Here is a 15,745-nt window from a genome sequence, read left to right as displayed (position 1 = left end):
CTGCCTGGATTCGAGAGGGTGCAGAGGAGATTCACCAGGATGCTGCCTGGATTAGAGAGGGTGCAGAGGAGATTCACCAGGATGCTTCCTGGAGTAGACAGAGTGCAGAGGAGATTCACCAGGATGCTGCCTGGATTAGAGAGGGTGCAGAGGAGATTCACCAGGATGCTGAATAGATTAGAGTGGGTGCAGAGTTGATTTAACAGGACGCTGCCTGGATTAGAGAGGGTGCAGAGGAGATTCACCAGGATGCTGCCTGGATTCGAGAGGGTGCAGAGGAGATTCACCAGGATGCTGCCTGGATTAGAGAGGGTGCAGAGGAGATTCACCAGGATGCTGCCTGGATTAGAGAGGGTGCATAGGAGATTTGCCAGGATGCTGTCTGGATTAGAGAGGGTGCAGAGCTTTACCAGGATGCTGCCTGGATTAGAGAGGGTGCAGTGGAGATTCACCAGGATGCTGCCTGGATCAAAGAGGGTGCAGAGGGGATTTACTAGGATGCTGCCTGGATTAGAGAGGGTTTAGAGGAGATTTAGCAGGATGCTGCCTGGATTAGAGAGGGTGCAGAGGAGATTCACCAGGCATCTGCCTGGATTAGAGAGGGTGCAGAGGAGATTTACCAGGATGCTGCCTGGATTAGAGAGGGTGCAGAGGAGATTTACCAGGATGCTGCTTGGATTATAGAAGGTGCAGAGGAGATTCACCAGGATGCTGCATTAATTAGAGAGGGTGCAGAGGAGATTCACCAGGATGCTGCCTGGATTATAGAAGTGCCGAGGAGATTCACCACAATGCTGCATTGATCAGAGAGGGTGCAGAGGAGATTCATCAGGATGTTGCCTGGAATAGACAGAGTGCAGAGGAGATTCACCAGGATGCTGCCTGGATTAGAGAGTGTGCAGAGGAGATATACCAGGATGCTGCCTGGATTAGAGAGGGTGCAGAGGAGATTCACCAGGATGCTGAATAGATTAGAGTGGGTGCAGAGTTGATTTAACAGGACGCTGCCTGGATTAGAGAGGGTGCAGAGGAGATTCACCAGGATGCTGCCTGGATTAGAGAGGGTGCAGAGGAGATTCACCAGGATGCTGCCTGGATTAGAGAGGGTGCAGAGGAGATTCACCAGGATGCTGCCTGGATTAGAGAGGTTGCAGAGGAGATTTACCAGGATGCTGTCTGGATTAGAGAGGGTGGAGAGGGGATTTACCAGGATGCTGCCTGGATTAGAGCTGGTGCAGTGGAGATTTACCACTATGTTGCTTGGATTGGAGAGGGTGCAGTGGAGATTTACCAGGATGTTGCCTGGATTAGAGAGGGTGCAGAGGAGATTCACCAGGATGGTGCCTGGATTAGAGAGGGTGCAGAGGAGATTTACCTGGATACTGCCTGGATTAGAGAGGGTGCAGAGGAGATTCACCAGGATGCTGCCTGGATTAGAGAGGGTGCAGAGGAGATTTACCAGGATGTTGCCTGGATTAGAGAGGGTGCAGAGGAGATTTACCAGGATGTTGCCTGGATTAGAGAGCATGTCTTTTGAGGAAAGTTTGAGTGAGCTCGGGATTTTCTCTCTGGAATGAAGGAGGATGAGAGGTGCACAGAATGATGAGGGGCATAGATCGCGTGGACAGCCAGAGATTTTTTCCGGGTGTGGAAATTATAATAGAACAAGACATAATTTTCAGATGATATGAGCAAAGTATGCGGGGGAGGGGGGTTCACTGAGATAGGTTTTCGAACACAGAGTGTATAAAATGCTCAGCCTAGGGTAGTGGCAGATGCAGATACATTCGGGGCTTTTAAGAGACTCTTTGATAGACACATGGATAACAGAAAAATGGAGGACTATGTGGAAGCGAATGGTTAGACTGAGCTTGGAGTTGATTAAAGGGTTTGCATAACATACAAGCTGAAGGACCTGTACTGTTCTATGTTCTTCTTTCTAAACTGATCATATGGTAGTCAAAAATAACCAAATGCTGGGAGTTTAATCTAGAAAATATACCATATTGAAAATACTCAACAAATCAAGCAGCTTCTGGGGAGAGAGGACTAGTTAACGTTTCAAATAGAGGACTAGAAGTTAAGCAGTAGGGAGGGTGGGAGGGATTACTGAACACGGCCCAGCCCATCACACACAAAGCCCTCCTCACCATTCAGCACATTTGAAGGAGCGCTGCACCAGGAAAATCCGCGTCCATCATCAGGGACCTTCACCATCGAGGATATGCCCATTTCTCACTGCTGCCATCAGACAGGAGATACAGGAGCCTGAGGTCCCACACCACCATGTTCAGAAACCGTTATTTCCCCTCAACCATCAGGAAGGAGATACAGGAGCCTGAGGTCCCACACCACCATGTTCAGAAACATTTATTTCCCCTCAACCATCAGGAAGGAGATTCAGGAGCCTGAGGTCCCACACCACCATGTTCAGAAACATTTATTTCCCCTCAACCATCAGGAAGGAGATTCAGGAGCCTGAGGTCCCACACCACCATGTTCAGAAACATTTATTTCCCCTCAACCATCAGGAAGGAGATTCAGGAGCCTGAGGTCCCACACCACCATGTTCAGAAACATTTATTTCCCCTCAACCATCAGGAAGGAGATTCAGGAGCCTGAGGTCCCACACCACCATGTTCAGAAACCGTTATTTCCCCTCAACCATCAGGAAGGAGGTACAGGAGCCTCAGGTCCCACACCACCAGGTTCAGAAACAGTTATTACCCCTCAACCATTATGTTCCTGAACCAGAGGGGGAAATCTTCATTCACTCCGACATTGAACTGTTCCCTCAACCCATGGACTCACTTTCAGGGACTCTTCATCTCATGTACTCGGTATTTTTTATATATTTACACAGTTGGTCTTCTTTTGCACATTGTTTGTCTGTCTTTGTTTATGTATAGTTTTTTCATAAATTTTATTATATTCTGTTATTTTCCTGTAAATGCCTGGAAGAAAATGAACCTAAGGGTATATGGTGACATATTATACAGGAGATGCACTTTGATAATAAGTTTGACTTTGACGTACAGAGAGTAGCTGATCACATTCTAGTATTATCTAAGGAAGATCTGTATCTTGTTCTGGGGCAAATTATCTCTGTGCATCATGTTTCAGTGCTAATATCCTGTACTTAAATAGTAATCTAATCTATAAAGTATTTATGTTTCCCCTCCCTACTGCAAAATGTCTTGCAGACAAACAAACACAGCAGAGAGCAAGAGCAGTTTTAATTTATTACACTTTGAATGACAGGCTGCTGACCATCCCTGCTCTGGCCCTGTTGGTCCCTTTACTTTGCCCACCTTTGTTCTGTTCTCCTCCATGTTTTTGTTCCCTAGTTCCCTGCAAAAGGATCAATTACTCCCTTGAGTTCAGGAGAAGGAGAGGTGACCTTGTTCAGGTCTGAGGGTTCCTTAAATGGATTGCAGGCTGGGAGTTTTTTTACCCTGAAGAAAGAAAACAATTAGCTTCATTTGTCGCATGTACATTGAAACACACAAGGAAATGCACTGTTTGCATCCATGACCAATGCAGTCCCAGGATGTGCTGGGGGCAGCCCATGCCTCCAGCATGCTGACAACTCACCAACTCTAACCCTTACATTTTTGGAATGTTGGAGGAAACCAGAGCACCTGGAGGAAACTCGCGTCACCTAGTCATGGGAAGAACATACAAACTACTGGCAAGCATTGTTTGGAATTGAACCCTGATTGCTGGCGCTGCAAAGTGCTATGTGCCAACCTGGCCTCACTGGACAGGGACTTGATCTTTTAGGACACAGAAGAGGAGAAATGGCATCTCTTAGGTGGATATCAGTTTTGGAACTCTCTATCCCAGGCAACCATAACAGCATTGCAAAGCACAGAAACAGCCCCTTTGGCCAACTCTGTGCTGAGCACAATACCTCACGGTAGGTCATGGAAGGCCCTTGACTAGTCAAGTCAAGTGAACATAAATGTATAGTGTACATAGAAATGAGACAATGTTTCCTTGAACCAGGTTTAAAGCACAGTATCCACATGACACACAATAACTTATGAAGCTAAGGATAAAATCTACAGATGAATCACACAGAAATAACAAACTGAAGTGCTTTAATATTACATATTGTCAGGTATGGAACAAATTAACTGGGGTATTAACTAGAATATGAAAGCAAGGATGTACTTTTCAGGCTTTATGAGGCACAGGTGAAGCATCACAGGGTATTATGAGCAGTTTTGGGCCCCTTATAGAACATAGAATAGTACAGCACAGTACAGGCCCTTCGGCCCACAATGTTGTGCCGACCCTTAAACCCTGCCTTCCATATAACCCCCCACCTTAAATTCCTCCTTATACCTGTCTAGTAGTCTCTTAAACTTCACTAGTGTATCTGTCTCCACCACTGACTCAGGCAGTGCATTCCACGCACCAACCACTCTCTGAGTGAAAAACCTTCCTCTAATATCCCCCTTGAACTTCCCTCCCCTTACCTTAAAGCCATGTCCTCTTGTACTGAGCAGTGGAAGAGGCGCTGGCTGTCCACTCTGTCTATTCCTCTTAATATCTTGTACACCTCTATCATGTCTCCTCTCATCCGCCTTCTCTCCAAAGATTAAAACCCTAGCTCCCTTAATCTCTGATCATAATGCATACTCTCTAAACCAGGCAGCATCCTGGTAAATCTCCTCTGTACCCTTTCCAATGCTTCCACATCCTTCCTATAGTGAGGTGACCAGAACTGGACACAGTACTCCAAGTGTGGCCTAACCAGAGTTTTATAGAGCTGCATCATTACATCGCGACTCTTAAACTCTATCCCTCGACTTATGAAAGCTAACACCCCATAAGCTTTCTTACCTATCCTATCTACCTGTGAGGCAACTTTCAGGGATCTGTGGACATGTACCCCCAGATCCCTCTGCTCCTCCACACTACCAAGTATCCTGCCATTTACTTTGTACTCTGCCTTGGAGTTTGTCCTTCCAAAGTGTACCACCTCACACTTCTCCGGGTTGAACTCCATCTGCCACTTCTCAGCTCACTTCAGCATCCTATCAATTTCTCTCTGCAATCTTTGACAATCCTCTACACTATCTACAACACCACCAACCTTTGTGTCGCCCGCAAACTTGCCATCCCACCCTTCTACCCCCACATCCAGGTCGTTAACAAAAATCACAACAAGTAGAGGTCCCAGAACCGCTCCTTGTGGGACACCACTAGTCACAACCCTCCAATCTGAATGTACTCCCTCCACCTCGACCCTCTGCTTTCTGCAGGCAAGCCAGTTCTGAATCCACCTGGCCAAACTTCCCTGGATCCCATGCCTTCTGACTTTCTGAATAAGCCTACCGTGTGGAACCTTGTCAAATGCCTTACTAAAATCCATGTAGATCACATCCACTGCTATATCACATCCCTCAACTATATGCCTGGTCACCTCCTCAAAGAACTCTATCAGGCTTGTTAGGCACAATATGCCCTTCACAAAGCCATGCTGACTGTCCCTGATCAGACCATGATTCTCTAAATGCCCATAGATCCTATCTCTAAGAATCTTTTCCAACAGCTTTCCCACCACAGACGTAAGGCTCACTGGTCTATAATTACCCGGACTATCCCTACTACCTTTTTTGAACAAGGGGACAAAAAAACAAGGAGACAGAGAAATTGAGAGAAGGGGATGGCAGCTTTACAATAACAGGGTGGGAAGAGGTGTAGTCCAGGTAGCTGTGCGAGTCCGTGGGTTTATAATAGATATCGGTAGATAACCTGTCTCCAGAAATAGAGACAGAGAGATTGAGAAAGGGGAGGGAGGTGTCAGAAATGGAACAGATAAATTTGAGGGCAGGGTGGAAGTTGGAGGCAAATTTGACGAAGTCGATGAGCCCAGCATGGGTGCAGGAAGCAGCACCAATGCAGTTGTCAATGTAGCGTAGGAGTGAACCGGGTCCAAGTCTGTCTTGCCATTTGTTCTCTGATCTTAAAAGCAATAATTAAGCCCTGGATTTTAACTATTTTACTCAAGGCAGTGCTAAGTCCTCTGTGTACAGTATATCTATACCACTAATTTGTTTATAAACCCATGGATTTCCACACTTATATGGAGGTGGTGCCATGGCTTTGGGAAATAACACTAATAAGAATTGCTGTATATGTTGGTGAATATGAGAGGCCCAAAAGGCCAGTAATCAGCTGGAGGTGTGACACAAATCTGCTGACAAACACTGAATAGTTAAAGATCTAAAAACTTGTAGGAGTTGGTATTCAGGAAACCACAGACTTCCTGTTCAGGAACCTGTCCCTGTATTCTTTTATAGTCAATCTTTTTAGTAACTCTTGTGCATGTTCCCAAGCATTTGTTCTTTAGGCTTCATTAGTGCTTCTAGGGCAGGTGTTCCTAACCTCTTTATGTCATGGACCAATACCATTAAGCAAGGGGCTCTTGGACCCCAGGTTGGGAAGCCCTGCAACGTTTGCTGGTGTAGGTGTTACCTCATGTGTGCCTGGAAGGAATGCAGGGTGCCCCATACATCAGGATTAACATCTGGGTCACTAAGTTCTATCACATAGGCATGTAGTCCCCACCTAGGTGCTTATTTTCTATCTAAAAGGGGACAAATTTGTTGTCTCCAGGCACAACTTGCTGCTGTGTTGATGGTATAAATTGTCATGCTCTGAATCCAGCAGGTCATACAGTGGGGTTTGTCTTAGAACTTGCTGAGAGCTCTCTGAGTTGGATTACCGCCAAATAATATTTCTTTCTATTTTGGTATTATCACCATGTCAGGCACTAAGTGGATAAAAATAACCACAAGTACTCCCACTAAAGGGAGATTATACTGTAACTACCCAATCTTCAAAGACTATTTCATTTTCCTGTTTGTTTCCCACAGTAAGTTTAGCTGCCAATGCACACTACTCAAGCAGTGGGTCTCCTCTCCCTACCAAGAAGACACTTCCAGCTAGCAAAGTAGTTTAAAACACAGTTCAGTAATGGACATTTAAATCCAAATAACATTCTTAAAGCACATTTAAAACTCACAGAGGACTTCTGTCTTACGTATTTCCAAATTAAAACCATTTCTAAAACAAAGAAGTTCCAAAACACAAGTACAATCCCTATGAACTAAAAGGACACACCAATCATGCAGATGAATGAATCGTCTGTTGTAGAAACTGAAACCAGACAAATGGATTCTCGTCCATCTCATGTTTCATGGTTTTTGATGTTCCTTACACCATTCCCAATAAACCTAAAGTGCTTTCTACATTATTACAGTTTATATTTCTACTTGTGTGACCTCATGCATATTTGATATTTCCTTTTAACACAAAGAGCTTTTTGGAGACATAGATCTCAATTTTCAACCATTATGCTGTAAAGCTAGCTTCCTTGAATATATAAGTCTTGCAACATTAATGGATCAGTTATCTGATACGCTAAATTATATTATTTGTCTGGTCATAAGACCATAAGATATAAGAGCAGAAGTGGGCCATTTAGCCCATCGAGTCTGCTCTGCCATTCGATCATGGGCTGATCCAATTCTTCCAGTCATCCCCACTCCCCTGCTTTCACCCCACACCCCCTGATGCCCTGAATAATCAAGACCCTATCTATCTCTGCCTTAAATGCACCCAATGACTTGGCCTCCACAGCTGCTCATGGCAACAAATTCCACAGATTTACCACCCTCTGACTAAAGCAATTTCTCCGCATCTGTTCTAAATGGACGTCCTTCAATCCTGAAGTCGTGCCCTCTTGTCCTAGACTCCCCTACCATGGGAAATAACTTCACCATATCTAACCTGTTCAGGCCTTTTAACACTCTGAATGTTTCTGTGAGATCCCCCTTCATTCTCCTGAACTCCAGGGAATACTGCCCAAGAGCTTCCAAACGTTCCCCATACGGTAACCCTTTCATTCCTGGATTCATTCTTGTGAATCTTCTCTGAACCCTCTCCAATGTCAGTATATCCTTTATAAAATAAGGAGCCCCAAACTGCACACAATACTCCAAGTGTGGTCTCACGAGTGCCTTAAGGAGCCTCAACATCACATCCCTGCTCTTACATTCTATACCTCTAAAAATGAATGCCAACATTGCATTCGCCTTCTTCAGCACCAACTCAACCTGGAGGTTAACCTTTAGGGTATCGTTTACAAGAACTCCCAAGTCCCTTTGCATCTCTGCATTTTGAATTCTCTCCCCATCTAAATAATAGTCTGCCCATTTATTTCTTTCACCAAAGTGCATGACCATACACTCTCCAACATTGTATTTCATTTGCCACTTCTCTGCCCAGTCCATATAAAATATAACCATATAACAATCACAGCATGGAAACAGGCCATCTTGGCCCTCCTAGTCTGTGCCGAACCCTTAATCTCACCTAGTCCCACCTACCCGCACTCAGCCCATAACCCTCCACTCCTTTCCTGTCCATATACCTATCCAATTTTACCTTAAATGACACAACTGAACTGGCCTCTACTACTTCTACAGGAAGCTCATTCCACACAGCTATCACTCTTTGAGTAAAGAAATACCCCCTCATGTTTCCCTTAAACTTCTGCCCCCTAACTCTCAAATCATGTCCTCTAGTTTGAATCTCCCCTACTCTCAATGGAAACAGCCTGTTCACGTCAACTCTATCTATCCCTCTCAAAATTTTAAATACCTCGATCAAATCCCCCCTCAACATTCTATGCTCCAATGAATAGAGACCTAACTTGTTCAACCTTTCTCTGTAACTTAATTGCTGAAACCCAGGTAACATCCTAGTAAATCGTCTCTGCACTCTCTCTAATTTCCTATAATTTGGTGACCAGAACTGCACACAATATTCCAAATTTGGCCTTACCAATGCCTTGTACAACTTTAGCATTACATCCCAACTTCTGTACTCAATGCTTTGATTTATAAAGGCCAGCGTTCCAAAAGCCCTCTTCACCACCCTATCTACATGAGACTCCACTTTCAGGGAACTATGCACAGTTATTCCTAGATCTCTCTGTTCCTCTGCATTCCTCAAAGCCCTGCCATTTACTCTGTATGTTCTATTTGGATTATTCCTGCCAAAATATAGAACCTCACACTTCTCAGCATTAAACTCCATTTGTCAACGTTCAGCCCATTCTTCTAACTGGCATAAATCTCCCTGCAAGCTTTGAAAATCCACCTCATTATCCACAACACCTCCTACCTTAGTATCATCGGCATACTTACTAATCCAATTTACCACCCCATCATCCAGATCATTTATGTATATTACAAACAACATTGGGCCCAAAACAGATCCCTGAGGCACCCCGCTAGTCACCGGCCTCCATCCCGATAAACAATTATCCACCACTACTCTCTGGCATCTCCCATCTAGCCACTGTTGAATCCATTTTATTACTCCAGCATTAATACCTAATGACTGAACCTTCTTAACTAACCTTCCATGTGGAACTTTGTCAAAGGCTTTGCTGAAGTCCATATAGACTACATCCACTGCCTTACCCTCGTCAACATTCCTCGTAACTTCTTCAAAAAATTCAATAAGGTTTGTCAAACATGACCTTCCACGCACAAATCCATGCTGGCTACTTCTAATCAGATCCCGTCTATCCAGATAATTATAAATACTATCTCTAAGAATACTTTCCATTAATTTACCCACCACTGATGTCAAACTGACAGGTCTATAATTGCTAGGCTTCCTTCTAGAACCCTTTTTAAACAATAGAACCACATGAGCAATACGCCAATCCTCCGGCACAATCCCCGTTTCTAAAGACATCTTAAAGATCTCCGTCAGAGCTCCTGCTATTTCTACACAAACTTCCCTGAAGGTCCTGGGGAATATCCTGTCAGGACCCGGAGATTTATCCACTTTTAAATTTCTTAAAAGCCCCAGTACCTCCACCTCTTTAACTGTCATAGGTTCCATAACTTCCTTACTTGTTTCCCACATCTTAGACAATTCAATATCCTTCTCCTTAGTGAATACCGAAGAGAAGAAATCATTCAAAATCTCTCCCATCTCCTTCGGTTCCACACATAGCTGACCACTCTGATTCTCTAAGGGGCCAATTTTATCCCTCACTATCCTCTTGCTTTTAATATAAAAAAGTCCTCTAAACTATTTATGTCTCTCTGCAGGCTCTCTGTTTTCTCAACACTACCCACTCCTCCACCTATCTTTGTATCATCAGCAAATTTAGCCACAAATTCATTAATCCCATAGTCCAAATCATTGACATGCGTCATAAAAAGCAGCAGTTCCAACACCGACCCCTGCGGAACTCCACTGGTAACCGGCAGCCAGCCAGAATAGGATCCCTTTATTCCCACCTCTGTTTTCTGCTGACCAGCCAATGTTCCACCTATGCAGGTAACTTCCCTGTAATTCCATGGACTCTTATCTTGTTAAGCAGCCTCATGTGTGGCACCTTGTCAAAGGCCTTCTGAAAATCCAAGTACAGCACACCTACTGCATCTCTTTTGTCTACTCTGCTTGTAATTTCCTCAAAAAATTGTGGTAGGTTAGTCAGGCAGGATTTTCCTTTCAGGAAACCATGCTGGCTTTGGCCTATCTTGTCATGTACCTCCAGATACTCCATAATCTCATCCCTAACAATCAATTCCAACAACTTCCCAACTACTGATGTCAGGCTAACAGGTCTATAGTTTCCTTTCTGTTGCCTCCCACCCTTCTTAAATAGCAGAGTAACATTTGTAATTTTCCAGTCATCTGGTACAATGCCTGAATCTCTCGATTCTTGAAAGATCATCGTTAATACCTCCACAATCTCTCCAGCTTCTTCCTACTTGGTCTACAAGCTTCCTTATACTAAACAACTTAGTCAGTTAGTCTGTTTCAAAACAAGCCAAATTAAACAACCGATTGTCTTATACTGCACTTCTGAGCAGCAAGACAGGATGCTGTGAGCTAGCATCTGCTTTCCACAGACAGAGCATCTACTATATACAGAGCTTGTTTGCAAAGCTGTGCTTTTAACTTCAAACTGATTACTGCCTTACATTTACATTTTAAGAACTGACAACTAACTCCCATGTACAACCGGAAGCTAAACAAACTTGGTTGGAAGATTACTTACAACTGTTTGATCGTTCAAGTGGCAGCTGCTGTGTTTAGGAAGCGAGCTTATCTTCGAAAGAACGTGCTGAAACTGGAGAGGGTTCAAAGGGGATTCATGAAAATGATTCCAGGATTGAAAAGTTTGTCATATGAAGAGCGTCTGACGTCTTTCTTTACAGGGGGTCTCAGGGAGTGTGTCAGTATTTATAGGGGGTCTCAGGGAGTGTGTCAGTATTTACAGGGGGTCTCAGGGAGTGTGTCAGTATTTACAGGGGGTCTCAGGGAGTGTGTCAGTATTTACAGGGGGTCTCAGGGAGTGTGTCAGTATTTATAGGGGGTCTCAGGGAGTGTGTCAGTATTTACAGGGGGTCTCAGGGAGTGTGTCAGTATTTACAGGGGGTCTCAGGGAGTGTGTCAGTATTTATAGGGGGTCTCAGGGAGTGTGTCAGTATTTACAGGGGGTCTCAGGGAGTGTGTCAGTATTTACAGGGGGTCTCAGGGAGTGTGTCAGTATTTATAGGGGGTCTCAGGGAGTGTGTCAGTATTTACAGGGGGTCTCAGGGAGTGTGTCAGTATTTACAGGGGGTCTCAGGGAGTGTGTTGGTATTTACAGGAGGTCCCGGGGTGTATGTCTGTATTTACAGGAGGTCCCGGGGTGTATGTCTGTATTTACAGGGAGACCCAGGGAGTGTGTCTGTATCTACAGGGGGTCTCAGAGAGTGTGTCGGTACTTACAGGGGGTTTCAGGGAGTGTGTTGGTATTTACAGAGGGTTTTGGGGAGTGTGTCGGTATTTATAGGGGGTCCCAGGGTGTTTGTCTGTACTTACTGGGAGTCCCGGGGAGTGTGTCGGTAATTACAGGGGGTCCCGGGGTGTATGTCTGTATTTACAGAGGGTTTTGGGGGGTGTGTCAGTATTTACAGGGGGTCCCGGGGAGTATATCAGTATTTACAGGGGGTCTCAGGGAGTGTGTCTGTATTTATAGGAGGTCCCGGGGAATGAGTGAGTATTTACAGGGTTTCTGATTAATGTGTTCGGTATTAATAGGGATCCCAGGGGGGTGGAGGGTATCTGTATTTTGAGGGGATCTCGGGGAGCGGCGTCTGGTGTCGGTTCCCGGTGATTGTGCCGGTATCTACAGGGATCCTGGTGAATGTGCCGGTATTTAGAGACAATAGACAGTAGGTGCAGGAGTAGGCCATTCGGCCCTTCTAGCCAGCACCGCCATTCACTGTGATCATGGCTGATCATACACAATCAGTACCCCGTTCCTGCCTTCTCCCCATATCCCTTGACCCCGCTATCTATAAGAGCTCTATCTCTCTCTTGAATGCATCCAGAGATTTGGCCTCCACTGCCTTCTGGGGCAGAGCATTCCACATATCCACCACTCTCTGGGTGAAAAAGTTCTTCGCATCTCTGTTCTAAGTGGCCTACCCCTTATTCTTAAACTGTGGCCTCTAGTTCTGGACTCACCCATCAGCGGGAACATGCTTCCTGCCTCCAGTGTGACCAATCCCTTAATAATCTTATATGTTTCAATCAGATCCCCTTTCATCCTTCTAAATTCCAGTGTATACAAGCCCAGTCGCTCCAATCTTTCAACATATGACAGTCCCGCCATTCTGGGAATTAACCTTGTGAACCTACGCTGCACTTTACAGGGTTTACAGGGTTCCCAGTGAATGGTCCGGTATCTGCAGGGTTCCCGGTGAATGTGCGGGTATCTGCAGGGTTCCCGGTGAATGTGCGGGTATCTGCAGGGCTCCCGGTGAATGTGCGGGTATCTGCAGGGTTCCCGGTGAATGTGCGGGTATCTGCAGGGTTCCCGGTGAATGTGCGGGTATCTGCAGGGTTCCCGGTGAATGTGCGGGTATCTGCAGGGTTCCCGGTGAATGTGCGGGTATCTGCAGGGTTCCCGGTGGATGTGCGGGTATCTGCAGGGTTCCCGGTGAATGTGCGGGTATCTGCAGGGATCCCGGTGAATGTGCGGGCATCTGCAGGGTTCCCGGTGAATGTGCGGGCATCTGCAGGGTTCCCGGTGGATGTGCGGGCATCTGCAGGGTTCCCGGTCAATGTGCGGGTATCTGCAGGGTTCCCGGTCAATGTGCCGGGATCTGCAGGGTTCCCGGTGAATGTGCCGGTATCTGCAGGGATCCCGGTGAATGTGCGGGTATCTGCAGGGATCCCGGTGAAAGTGCGGGTATCTGCAGGGTTCCCGGTGAATGTGCGGGTATCTGCAGGGTTCCCGGTGGATGTGCGGGTATCTGCAGGGTTCCCGGTCGATGTGCGGGTATCTGCAGGGTTCCCGGTCAATGTGCGGGTATCTGCAGGGTTCCCGGTGAATGTGCGGGTATCTGCAGGGTTCCCGGTGAATGTGCGGGTATCTGCAGGGTTCCCGGTGAATGTGCGGGTATCTGCAGGGTTCCCGGTGAATGTGCGGGTATCTGCAGGGTTCCCGGTGAATGTGCGGGTATCTGCAGGGATCCCGGTGAATGTGCGGGTATCTGCAGGGTTCCCGGTGAATGTGCGGGTATCTGCAGGGTTCCCGGTGGATGTGCGGGTATCTGCAGGGTTCCCGGTGAATGTGCCGGTATCTGCAGGGTTCCCGGTCAATGTGCGGGTATCTGCAGGGTTCCCGGTGAATGTGCGGGTATCTGCAGGGTTCCCGGTCAATGTGCCGGTATCTGCAGGGTTCCCGGTGAATGTGCCGGTATCTGCAGGGTTCCCGGTGAATGTGCGGGTATCTGCAGGGTTCCCGGTGAATGTGCGGGTATCTGCAGGGTTCCCGGTGAATGTGCGGGTATCTGCAGGGTTCCCGGTGAATGTGCGGGTATCTGCAGGGTTCCCGGTGAATGTGCGGGTATCTGCAGGGTTCCCGGTGAATGTGCGGGTATCTGCAGGGTTCCCGGTGAATGTGCGGGTATCTGCAGGGTTCCCGGTGAATGTGCGGGCATCTGCAGGGTTCCCGGTGAATGTGCGGGCATCTGCAGGGTTCCCGGTGAATGTGCGGGCATCTGCAGGGTTCCCGGTGAATGTGCGGGCATCTGCAGGGTTCCCGGTGAATGTGCGGGCATCTGCAGGGTTCCCGGTGAATGTGCGGGCATCTGCAGGGTTCCCGGTGAATGTGCGGGTATCTGCAGGGTTCCCGGTGAATGTGCGGGTATCTGCAGGGTTCCCGGTGAATGTGCGGGTATCTGCAGGGTTCCCGGTGAATGTGCGGGTATCTGCAGGGTTCCCGGTGAATGTGCGGGTATCTGCAGGGTTCCCGGTGAATGTGCGGGTATCTGCAGGGTTCCCGGTGAATGTGCGGGTATCTGCAGGTCTCCCGGTGAATGTGCGGGTATCTGCAGGTCTCCCGGTGAATGTGCGGGTATCTGCAGGGCTCCCGGTCAATGTGCGGGTATCTGCAGGGTTCCCGGTCAATGTGCGGGTATCTGCAGGGTTCCCGGTGAATGTGCGGGTATCTGCAGGGTTCCCGGTGAATGTGCGGGTATCTGCAGGGTTCCCGGTGAATGTGTGGGTATCTGCAGGGTTCCCGGTGAATGTGCGGGTATCTGCAGGGTTCCCGGTCAATGTGCCGGTATCTGCAGGGTTCCCGGTCAATGTGCCGGTATCTGCAGGGTTCCCGGTGAATGTGCGGGTATCTGCAGGGTTCCCGGTGAATGTGCGGGTATCTGCAGGGTTCCCGGTGAATGTGCGGGTATCTGCAGGGTTCCCGGTGAATGTGCGGGCATCTGCAGGGTTCCCGGTGAATGTGCGGGCATCTGCAGGGTTCCCGGTGAATGTGCGGGTATCTGCAGGGTTCCGGGTGAATGTGCGGGTATCTGCAGGGTTCCCGGTCAATGTGCCGGTATCTGCAGGGTTCCCGGTGAATGTGCGGGTATCTGCAGGGTTCCCGGTGAATGTGCGGGTATCTGCAGGGTTCCGGGTGAATGTGCGGGTATCTGCAGGGTTCCCGGTGAATGTGCGGGTATCTGCAGGGTTCCGGGTGAATGTGCGGGCATCTGCAGGGTTCCGGGTGAATGTGCGGGTATCTGCAGGGTTCCGGGTGAATGTGCGGGTATCTGCAGGGTTCCCGGTGAATGTGCGGGTATCTGCAGGGTTCCCGGTGAATGTGCGGGTATCTGCAGGGTTCCCGGTGAATGTGCGGGTATCTGCAGGGTTCCCGGTGAATGTGCGGGCATCTGCAGGGTTCCGGGTGAATGTGCGGGTATCTGCAGGGTTCCCGGTGAATGTGCGGGCATCTGCAGGGTTCCCGGTGAATGTGCGGGCATCTGCAGGGTTCCCGGTGAATGTGCGGGCATCTGCAGGGTTCCCGGTGAATGTGCGGGCATCTGCAGGGTTCCCGGTGAATGTGCGGGCATCTGCAGGGTTCCCGGTGAATGTGCGGGCATCTGCAGGGTTCCCGGTGAATGTGCGGGTATCTGCAGGGTTCCCGGTGAATGTGCGGGTATCTGCAGGGTTCCCGGTGAATGTGCGGGTATCTGCAGGGTTCCCGGTGAATGTGCGGGTATCTGCAGGGTTCCCGGTGAATGTGCGGGTATCTGCAGGGTTCCCGGTGAATGTGCGGGTATCTGCAGGGTTCCCGGTGAATGTGCGGGTATCTGCAGGTCTCCCGGTGAATGTGCGGGTATCTGCAGGTCTCCCGGTGAAT

The sequence above is a fragment of the Hypanus sabinus genome, chromosome 15 (genome assembly GCF_030144855.1).
Source record: "Hypanus sabinus isolate sHypSab1 chromosome 15, sHypSab1.hap1, whole genome shotgun sequence".
In the NCBI taxonomy this organism is placed as follows: Eukaryota; Metazoa; Chordata; class Chondrichthyes; order Myliobatiformes; family Dasyatidae; genus Hypanus; species Hypanus sabinus.
Note: the sequence above shows the minus strand (reverse complement) of the source record.